Source organism: Callithrix jacchus, chromosome 20 (genome assembly GCF_049354715.1).
Source record: "Callithrix jacchus isolate 240 chromosome 20, calJac240_pri, whole genome shotgun sequence".
In the NCBI taxonomy this organism is placed as follows: domain Eukaryota; kingdom Metazoa; phylum Chordata; class Mammalia; order Primates; family Cebidae; genus Callithrix; species Callithrix jacchus.
The window spans coordinates 27,535,036-27,545,278 of NC_133521.1; positions in this window are offsets into that span (position 1 = coordinate 27,535,036).

Sequence of the window (10,243 nt, forward strand, 5' to 3'; positions counted from 1 at the left end):
TGAGGAAGATCACCCCAAAGGCAGCATGGAGCATGGGTCCACTGGAGCTGGAGGGACGCAGGGAGGGTGGTTAGGAGGCACTGTGGTCTTCCAAGAGAGGTGATGGCTTTGGGTTAGGTGTTGACTGTATATGGAATGGAAAATGAAAGACCTGTGCTGTCTTTGAGGTGCAGCTGACACGATTCTGCCAGTGGATTGGAAATGGTGTGTGAGAGAGAGGGCAAAGTCAAGGATGACGTCTGGATTTTTTGGCTTGAGAGACTGGGAAGAGGATGGTACTATTTACTCTGATGTAAAAGACAGGGGCTGGGGGCTGCAGGGGCCAGGGATGAATACTCTCTGCAGGAAAGGAAGTTGAATTCCATTTCTTACCACAAACAAGGTAAAAGTTTTATAAACCTCCAAGGGCAAAGAGAACATAAGAGGACTCAGTGGCAGAAGAGGATGGCCAACATAGTTTTACAAGGCAGACAGCAGGTGGAGGACTGTAACTGATCAAGCAGAGCACGAAGTTGCACTGCAGGGGAGGCTGATGAGAAATGAGTCACTTCGTCTAGTACAACCCTTCAGAGACTCAGGGTTTGGGGCAACAAGAAGGCAAGGGTGATAACAGGGCCTAAAATCAAGTGGAGTAGGATGGGCGTGGTAGCTCACACCAGTAACCCTAGCACTTTGGGAGTCCAAGGTAGACAGATCATGAGGTGAGGAGCTCGAGTCCAGCCTAGCCAACATGGTGAAACCCCATCTCTACTAAATAATGAGCTGGGCATGGTGGCATGTACCTGTAGTTCCATTTGCTTGGGAGACTGAGGTGGGAGGATCGCTTGACCCCAGGAGTTCAAGCTTCAGGGAGCTATGATCGTCCCACTGCACCCTCCAGCCTGGGTGACAGAGTTAGACCCTGTCTCTCAATAAATAAATAAAACAGAAACTTGAAGTGGAAGAAAATATCTAATGTAAAGGTGAAAACATAAAGCTAATGGATGTGTAAGTATGAGAGTAGATTTGGGACTTTGAGACAGGGAAGGACTTCTTAAATATGATTCACAAAGCACTAACCATCAGGGAGAATGGATAGATCTGTCTACAGCAAAATAAAGGGTTTCTGTTCCACAAAGCTCCCCACAGATAAAGTAACAGACAGATGGGACTGAATGAAGAGAGTTGCCACACAAAACCAAAACAGGAGTTGTTTCCTGAATATTCAAGGGACATCTGCAAATCAACAAGAAAAGGAAAAGAAACTCAATAGAAAAAAAGATGGGCAAAAGATAGAAGTAGTAATTTGCAGAAGGGAAAATAAACATGGCCGTGGTGAGAAAGCTATATCGAAATAACTTCGGAATACTATTGCACTCCTAAGAGCTATAACAATTGGGACATTGGATAATACGCAGAGTTAGGTTGGCAAGCATATTAGTAAGGACCATTAAAAATCATACTTTCAGAGGATATACTATGCGCAGGCTCTGCTCCAAGCCCCTTTTATGTAATATTTCATGTAAGTTTCTTGACAAATCTATGGAGCAGGTAGTTTGATTGTTCCTGTTTTGCAGATGAGAAAATGGAGATAGAGAGTTGTCTTTTTTTTTTGGTGGGGGACAGAGTCTTTCTGTCTCCCAGGCTGGAGTGCAGTGGCACGATCTCGGCTCACTGCAACCTCCGCCTCCCAGGTTCAAGAGATTCTCCTGTCTCAGCCTCTGGAGTAGCTGGGATTACAGGCATGCACCACCACGCCTGACTACGTTTTTGTATTTTTAGTAGAGATGGAGTTTCACCATGTTGGCCAGGGGGGTCTTGAACTCCTGACCTCAAGTGATCTGCCTGCCTCACCTCCCAAAGTGGTGGGATTACAGGCATGAGCCACTGTTCCTGGCCATGGAGCCTTAACAGCTGGTAGTTTATACATCTTGGATTCCAAGTCAAGCAGTCTGACCTGAGTCCATGCTTTAAGCTGCTAAAACATACTATTTCAGAAATGGTGACCCTCATGAACTTTGAGTAGGAGCATAAAGGACGGCGGCCACCCTAGCGTGCAATCCGGCTGTACTTAGAGATGTGAACTATGTGTATATTCTATGTTCCTGCAAACTCCTGGACATGGACTCCATAGAAACTCTTGCTCAGGTCCTTATGAGGACATGTGGTGGCTTTGTTTGGGGTGTCAGAGAGCTGGAAGTAACCCAGGTGTCCATCAGTAGGAGGCAGATAAATCAATCATGGCAGATAATTACAATGGATCCCCTCCTCAGTGGACTGGTAAGAGAAGTTACGTCGTGATGACACACAGCCCTGAAATCTCAATGGCTGAATGTAAGTTTTATTTCCAGCTTATTCAAGTTTTACTTCCACCTTATATCAAATCAAATGCAAGGCACGTGTTTTTCTAGGACATCTCTTCTCCATAAGGGGACTCAGCAGTCAGGCTGTACCCTGTGTGACTTGCCATCTCAACATGTCCCTCCTCAATCGTCCAGGCAGGGGATGAGAGACCCAGGAGGGGCTTTTCACTGTCTCAGTCTGCTTATGTTTTTCATTGTCTAGGCCTCATGTTGTGGCCTTCCCTGGAGCAAAAGGGGTGGGAAGTGTAGTCTGTCCTGGAAAGAGGAATGTGAAACAGGATTTGGGGACACATTGTATCATTGCTGCCACAAGCAGTTACAAGCTATGAACTGGATGACTCTATACACACAGCAATGGAGATAGATCTTTAAAACATAGCTTTGAGTTTGAAAAAAAGGTAGGAAAGAATGAGATGAAAGGGGAATTTATAGAAATTAAAACACATGCACATAGAACATTAAACTGCATGGGCCAGACGTGGTGGCTCACGTCTGTAATCTCAGGCTGAGGTGGGCAGATCACGAGGTCAGGAGTTGAGAACATTATGCTGCATGTTCTTTGTGGGTCCATCCATATCTAAGGACATTTATTAAACACACTGATGTGGCTATAGCTTATGTGTGTTGGGGGATGGCTGGTTAGAATGATAGAGGAAATCAGGTAAAAAAAAAATCAAAGGAAGCATTTGATGATGGTGATGATGATGATGGCAGTCATGAACTTAGTAGTAAGATTTTTGTCACTCTCTACATTTGAGGTTCTTCCTCCAGCCACGTAACTCTGGCATTGGAGTAAAGAGGAGGGTGAAGGAGAGAAAGAAGGCAGAAAGAGCCACTGGGCAACTGTAGCAATAGAACAGAAAAGAGAGATGAATAGGCAGGAACAGCAGGAAGGCAGAGGGGTGGGTGTCAGAGAGGGTCCACGTGGTAGGACACTGGACCAGGTGGCTGAATGCAGAGGCTGAGGCTGAGGCTGAGCAGAGTGGCCAGTATGGCTCCTGTGTTCTGGTGGCGGGTGGTGGCATGACAAGCCAGGATCTGAAAGAAAGAGGAGGAATGAGCATTGGAATCAGAGGCATCAGAAAATGATATGGGATTCTTTAAAATATAAGGTATAGGTTGAGTCAAATGAGGGTTTAGAGGAAACAGAGCCAAAGGGGCTCAGGAGGGTCCAAGAAGCAGGGAAGAGTACCATGATTAAAGCGTCAGAGATCGTCAGTGGGGTAAGGTGATATGGTTTGGCTGTGTCCTTACCCAAAGCTCATCTTGAATTGTAGCTCCCGCAGTTCCTCCATGTCATGGGAGGGATCCAGTGGGAGGCAAATGAATCATGGGGGTGGGTCTTCTGTCTGCTGTTCTCATGATAGTGAATAAGTCTCATGAGATCTGACGGTTTTATAAAGAAGAGTTCCCATGCACAGGTTCTCTCTTGTCTTCCACAACATAAGGTGTGCCTTCTGCCTTCTGCCTTGATTTTGAGGCCTCCCTAGGCATGTGGAACTGTGAGTCCATTAATCCTCTTTTTTTTTTTAATTACCCAGTCTTGCATATGTCTTTATCAGCAGTGTGAAAACAGACTAATACATAAGGGCTGAGAAGTGTCAATTGGATGGGCAAAGTAGAAGCCATTGGTGACTTCAGTGAGATCTACTTTAGTGGAATGGTGGAGGGCAAAACCCAGGTTGCAGATGATTAAAGAAATAACTGGAAAACAAAGAAGAGAAGGCAACAGGCATATATTAGCCATTTGTTGAAGGTTAACTGGGAAAAGAAGGGTGGAGAAAGGCTACAGCAGGAGCTGCAGAGTGCAGGTGTGTGTGTGTAATATGGGAGGGAGCTAAGTGTTTATATGCCGAGGGGTAAGAGGTGGGGATGGAGTCAGGAAGAGGGCTGGGTGCAGTGGCTCATGCCTGTAATCCTAGCACTTTGGGAGGCTGAGGTGGGTGGATCACTTGAGTTCAGGAGTTTGAGACTAGCCTGATCAATATGGTGAAACCCTGTCTCTACTAAAAATTCAACAATTAGCCAGGTGTGGTGCACCCATAGTTCCAGCTACTCAGGAGGCTGAGGTGGGAGAACTGCTTGAACCTAGGAGGCAGAGGTAGCAGTGAGCCAAGATTGCACTCCAGCCTAGGCAACAGACCGAGACAGAGACTCTGTCTCAGAAAAAAAAAAAAAAAAAAAAAAGGAAGGAAGCCAGAGAGTACCTGGGTTCAACTGAAGCGCCAGCCTGCTCCAGCCAGAGAAGGACAATTTGTGAGAACAGGGAAAGGGAACCCAGGCTGCTAGAACCTAATCCTCTTGAATTCATGGCTTTGTAGGTGTGAAAAAAAAAAAAAAAAAAAAAGGCCGGGCATGGTGGCTCACACGTGTAATCTCTGCATTTTGGGAGGCCAAAGCAGGAGGACTGCTTGAGCCTAGGAGTTTAAGACCAGCCTAGGCAACATAGGGAGACTCATCAATTTGAAAAGATTTTAAAACAGCACAAAAAACCACATCAGACCCCTGGACTGGTTAAAAAAATTGATAAGATTGTTCTACATCAAAATAAATGTCCTCTAACTTTCGTGTGGGCAGGAACCACATGGAGACCGTCTTAAAAACACAGATCCCCAGAGATTCTAATACAATAAGTCTAGGGTTGGGCCCAGAAACTTGAATTTTTATTATTTTTTTGAGACAGGGTCTCACTCTGTTGCCCAGGCTGGAGTCAGTGGCATGATATCAGCTCACTGCAATCTCCAACTCCCAGGTTCAGTAGATTCTCCTGGCCTCGGCATCCCGAGTAGCTGGGACTACAGGCTCGCGCCACCATGCCCAGCAAAATTTCGTATATTTTTGGTAGATACTGGCTTTCATTGTGTTGGCCAGGCTGGTTGCAAACTCCTGGCCTCAAGTGATCTGCCCGCCTCGGCCTCCCAAAGTGCTGGGATTATAGGCATGAGCCACTGCGCCCAGCCAGAAACCCTGAATTTGTAACAAGCATTATAGTGAATTTTGCTGTCATTGGTTCTGCACTTTGAATGGCCAGCTGAGGTCCTATTAAGTGCAAATGAATCAATCAACCAATGAGCACCACTTCCTTCTGGAAAAGTTTCAGGCATTTGACAAAGATCTGTCACCTACAACTATTTGCCACTGTGTGAGGAGGGCTACTTTTGATGAACCCAAGTCCAGAAACAGGTACAAAATGAAAATAACTGGAGATTAAATAACAGTCATGAAGGCAGTGGTCATTTAAATAGCACTGGAAAGGGTGGGGCCACTGGGGTCCTCACTGGCAGGCCTGGAGCCAGGTTGCACACATTTGCAAGAGCCAGTTGTTAAATTTTCAGAAATTTTTTGAGCTGGAGGCTAAACACAACCATTGACAAAAAAAATTGTATAAACTTACAATTAAATAGATTATATTAAGAAAAGATTTTTAAAACTCTCAACACATTGAATTGTAATTTTTTTTTTTTTTTTTGGATACAGAATCTCACTCTTGCCCAGGCTGCAGTGCAATGACACGATCTCGACTCACTGCAGCCTCTGCCTCCTGGGTTCAAGCAATTCTCCTGCCTTAGCTTCCTGAGGAGCTGGGATTACAGGTTGATGCCACCATGCCTAGCTAACTTTTGTATTTTTAGTAGAGATGAAGTTTCACCATGTAGGCCACTCTGGTCTCGAACTCCTGACCTCAGGTGATCTGCCTGCCTTAGTCTTCCAAAGTGTTGGGATTACAGGTGTGAGCCACCATGCCCAGCCCTAATTTCTTTACTACATTTGACTATCAGGTGTGCTCCTAAGGTAATTTTTGTCTATCTAATCTGTAAGGTGGAAGTACCATGTAGCACTGTGCTCCTACGCCTCCCTTCCCAACTCAGGCTGTTGGCTTGAAATCAGCCACTGTGGGAATATTTATACTGGGAAAATTGGCAAAGGCTTACAAATCAGTGCCCCTCATCCCCTTTTTTGAGAACTGATTGTTGTATGTTTACCAGCACACTTTTGACTGTGGCCCTTAATTAGGAGGCTGGATGTGGTGGTTTATGCCTGTAATCCCAGCACTTTGGGAGGCTGAGGCAGCAGGATTGCTGGAGCCCAACAGTTCAAGACTAGCCTGGGCAACATGGCAAGACTGTGTCTCTTAAAAAAGTTGAAAAATTAGCTGGGTGTGGTGGCTTATGCCTGCAGTTTCAGCTACTCAGGAAGCTGAGGCAGGAGGACTGCTTGAGCCCAGGAGACTGAGGCTGCAGTGAGCTGTGATCGCATCACTGCACTCCAGCGTGAGTGACAGAGTGAGACTCAGACTCAGGAAAAAAAAAATTAGATGAGTAATACTGGCAGTGAGGAAAATCGAAGCACGAACCATCTGCTTGTATATCCATTCCCCAGCGGCAGTGTGCAAGAGTACGGTAAGGGAGGAGGTGGAGGCTTGACCCAGTCTTTTTGCATCCATATGCTCTCCAAATTCCTTCAAAATTTTGCCTGGATGGCTTCAGCCAAAAGCAGAAATGGCAGGAAGTAACTGGGGGAGATTCCCAAATCTATGCCGAACTGGGAATCAGGCTTTTCTCTTGCTAGGAGATGAGATGAGTCAATGACTCCATCTAGTGTTGAAGGACAGATTGGCTCCGAAGAGCAAGGATTAGCAAAAGATTCCTCTTGATCTGGGCCCAAGATACGCGACTTCCAGTTTCTTCTTCCTTTCTTTTCGCATATTTTCTTTCCTCACTTTCATGTCCACACTGAGTAAATTCTTAACTACTTCCCCCTTGAAAACAGGCTTTACTTTTTTTTTTTTTTCCTGAGGCGTAGTCTTGCTCTGTCACCCAGGCTGGAGTGCAGTGGTGTGATCTTGGCTCACTGCAACCTCCACCTCCTGGGTTCAAGCGATTCTCCTGCTGCAGCCTCCTGAGTGGCTGGGATTACAAGTGTGCACCACCACACCAGGCTAATTTTTGTATTTTTAGTAGAGACGGGGTTTCACCATGTTAGCCAGGCTGGTCTCGAACTCCTGGCCTTGATCTGCCCATCTTAGCCTCCCAAAATGATGAGATTGCAGGCATGAACCACCACACCTGGCCAAAAAACAGGGTTTACTTTTTAAAAAAAGATCTCAATCTTGCATTGCTCCAAGGCAAAAATCGGTAATGTCAAGAGTTGAAGGGCATAGGAATGTGCCCAGGTACTTGTCTATATTATGTGTAATAATGTGCAATGCATTTGGTCAGGGAAGCTGTAAATATTTTCTCTTGTAGGCCATATAAATCAAATTTTCTCTGCCTTCCCACATGTCCTGAATCTACCCAATTTTCCCAGACAGGGCAGCTGAAAGTCGTTTGGTTAGCATGTTATAGTCTAATAAACAATCCTAACTCATTCTCAAGTTTTATTCTGCTTTATAGATATTTTGGTAGGAAAATCATAGAAGAAAAAGCCTTTTCATAACTTCCCAGTGAATGGAGATTTCATTCTTTTCTATAAGTTGAGGGCTATTTCCTGCTTTCTTTTCTATTTTTATTTTTTTGAGAAAACTATATAAATATATATATATATATATTTTTTTTTTGAGACGGAGTTTCGCTGTTGTTACCCAGACTGGAGCGCAATGGTGCGATCTCAGCTCACCGCAACCTCCGCCTTCTGGGTTCCAGCAATTCTCCTGCCTCCACCTCCCGAGTAGCTGGGACTACAGGTGCGCACCACCATGCCCAGCTAATTTTTGTATTTTTAGTAGAGACGGGGTTTCACTTTGTTGACCAGATGGTCTCGATCTCTTGACCTCGTGATCCACCCACCTCGGCCTTCCAAAGTGCTGGGATTATAGGCGTGAGCCACTGCACCCGGCCTTATTGAGATATTTTAAAGTCAAATATCTAATATAAGAAAGTTTGCATTGTTTCAGCTTGTCTTCATTTTAACCTGTGGTTGTCCTTCATTTGCCTCTGGCATTATTTTTTTCTGTTTTTTGAGATAGAGTCTCACTCTGTCACTCAGGCTGGCAGTGGCACCATCTCGGCTCACTGCAGTCTCTGCATCCCCGGTTCAAGCGATTCTCCTGCCTCAGCCTCCCGAGTAGCTAGGATTACAGGTGCCCACCAACACGCCCAGCTAATTTTTGTACTTTTAGTAGAGATGGGGTTTCACCATGTTGGCCAGGCTGGTCTCAAACTCCTGACCTCCAGTAATCTACCCACCTTGACCTCCCAGATTGCTGGGATTATAGATGTGCCCCACCGTGCCCTGCCCACTTCTGGCATGAAAATCCTCTAGTTTTGGTAGAATCTTCCCCTTGACATCAGGACTCTCTCCACATCTATCCCCCGTCTATAACCCACATTGTGTTTTCAAACAGAAAACCGTAATTCAGGAGTAAACACCATCCTCTGTAATGTGCCTCACAGGAGCAGCCTGAAATGTTTGTCATTCTGAAACTGGTGAGATGGAAGGGAAGCTGATGCTGCAGCTATGGAGATCCAGGCTCAGGATCACCCTTTTTCCAGAATACTTTCTTAGTGTTTTCAAAACCAGCAAAAGCTGTTTAGAAGTCTCATCTCCAGACTGCCAGACTATACACATGTAAGGCTTTATTTTAAGGGTGGGCCCTAGGTTTTGCATTCAAGTCAGCTGCTATTTGTATGAGCAAGGCTGCTCACAGTGCTGCTATCGGTAGACTACTGGGCTCCCCACTTCAACGTGATGGCAGTAATTTGGCCTTAGAAAATGTGCCTAAGTGACTCCACAGGCTACAGGCTATTTTCTTCATAAGTAGGAATGGAAGATTCCTGTTAGGAAGGTATAAGGCAGTTTTGTCTGTGTGTGGGCCGAACTATTAAAAACGAGAAGGCCTGGGGATTCCCATGTTCTTAGATGCTCAGTAAACATGTCAATTCATCATACTGTCCAACTTAAAAGCCTGTGGTATTGTGCTAGTTCACTGGACCCTGGGAGCCTTTTAAAGCCAAATGATCCTTTTTTTTTTTAAAGAGACAGGATTTTGCTCTGTTGCCTAGGCTGGAGTGCAGTGGCATGTGATCACAGCTCATTGCAGCCTTGATCTCTGGCTCCAGTGATCCTTCTACCTCAGCCTCATGAGTAGCTAGGACTAAGGCACAACCCACCACAACCAGGTAATTTTAAATTTTTTTGTAGAGATGGGTCTTACTATGTTATCCAGGTTTGTCTCTTACTCCTGGGCTCATGTGATCCTCCTGCCTCAGCCTCCCAGTGTTGGGATTACAGGCACGAGCGACTGTGTCCAACTCTGCATTATACTTTCAAAGGCCAACGTAAATTCCATGTGGTGTCAATTCAGGTGTGCACTTGCCCCTCAGACTTAAATACAGGGCCTGTTCCTTAGGATGACTCCACGTTCCCCCGCTCAAAGCTTCTGCACCATGGCACCTGTCTCTTCCCCCATGCCTGGGTCTTGCTTTTGCCCATTTCCTAGAGGATTTGTGGTCCAGGGTACCTGTCATATCAGTGTGTTCCAAACATGGCATCCAAATCTAAAAAGCTTCTTCAGTGCTCCCGTAGTTTGCAATACACCTCAAGTTTCTTTTATGCAATTAAATACAACCATCTGACTTTCGTCTTCTGAAACAGGAATGTCTGTTTTCACTTTGCCACGCCTTTTTATCTCAGAATCTTGATGAACTCTTAAATGACCCTTGACCATAAATACCTCTATTTATGCTAAATAAGAGCCATTTTACATTTTGCTACAGGTTAAGTGCGCCTATTCCAAAAATTTGAAATACTCCAAAATCTGAAAGTCTTTGAGCACTTAACATGGTGTTCAAAGGAAATGTTCATTGAAACAGTTCAGATTGGATATGCCCAGTTAAGTATAATGCAAATATAAAAAACAAAAATTTCCCAAATACTTTAACACTTCTGGTTCCAAGCATGTC